This window comes from Montipora foliosa, chromosome 10, assembly GCF_036669935.1.
Source record: "Montipora foliosa isolate CH-2021 chromosome 10, ASM3666993v2, whole genome shotgun sequence".
Classification (NCBI taxonomy): Eukaryota; Metazoa; Cnidaria; class Anthozoa; order Scleractinia; family Acroporidae; genus Montipora; species Montipora foliosa.
Window position 1 is genome coordinate 32,254,284 of NC_090878.1, and position 1,166 is coordinate 32,255,449.

Genomic DNA, 1,166 nt, shown 5'->3' on the forward strand with positions numbered 1-1,166 from the left:
TCGGAGTAACAGTGAATCATGTGTTGGTTTCATTAGCCTCACCTTTCTCCGATTTAGCTCTACACTTATGTGTATTGAGCACCATTTAACAGTGTTGGCAGCCTTATTATTATTATTAGTATTATTATTATTATTATATATATATATATATATATATATATATATATATATATATATATATATATATATAGATACGTAGACTTGAACTAGGTCAAAAACATTTATTTGCTACTCCGAGTTTCATGCTTCTCACGAAGCAATCATCAGGCAACTGCCAAAAAGAAGGAATACATGGTGTTTTACAGTGATTTTGAAAATAACGGTAGCAATTCACTATAGGCTGGGGTGCATAGCAACGGTTAAACAATACAAACTGTTTCCAGTGAGCTGCTAAAAATAAGCCTTAAATAATTACGCTATTGAGAAGGAATTTCTTTGCATGTCTGCAACTTGTTACAAGCTCATTTCTGTTGTTAAGGGTCGCCAAATCTGGTCTACAAATTATATAGTATTTCTCCCACAGACATAAATTACACTTCTTCGTTACATTTGAATAGGATCTCGCATGCCTAACAATCCGCCATTTAATGTGATAGTCGACTTTCTTGTCTTTCAAACCCCATACATATTTACTAAGTTCAGTGGAATTTCTGTAGCGTTCATTTCTAAAGGAACATGTGTGGTTTCTATAACGTGATTTGAATGATGTGTCGCAAAGACCGATGTAAGTTTGCTTTGACTGAGATGTTGTGACCTCTGCTTGATAGATGGTATTCCGCACGTTGCACTTTCCGTCTAGAGGGCAGGATCTTTTGTCACGGCAGTTGCAAGTGTTGATAGTTTGAGCGGGTGGATTTGATGACTTGTTAATGACGGCTTTATTTTGGTTGGAGATAATTGTTTTTACATTGCTCATGCAGCTATAACTAATTTTGAGAGTGTTCCGGTTGAAAATTCTGTGCAAAGGGTGTGATTTTGGGAAGTGCTTGCCGATTAGGGTGAGGAAACACTTTCCAACCTTTGTTTTGACGTTTTGGCTGTACGGAGGATTGAACCAGGTGATGTTTCTAGGCCTATTCTTGCGGTGTTTGGTTTCTGGAGTTGTTTTTCTGTAGGTTAGATTATATATGTAGCCGCTCTTGTTGAGTGCATCTTGGTAGGTTTCT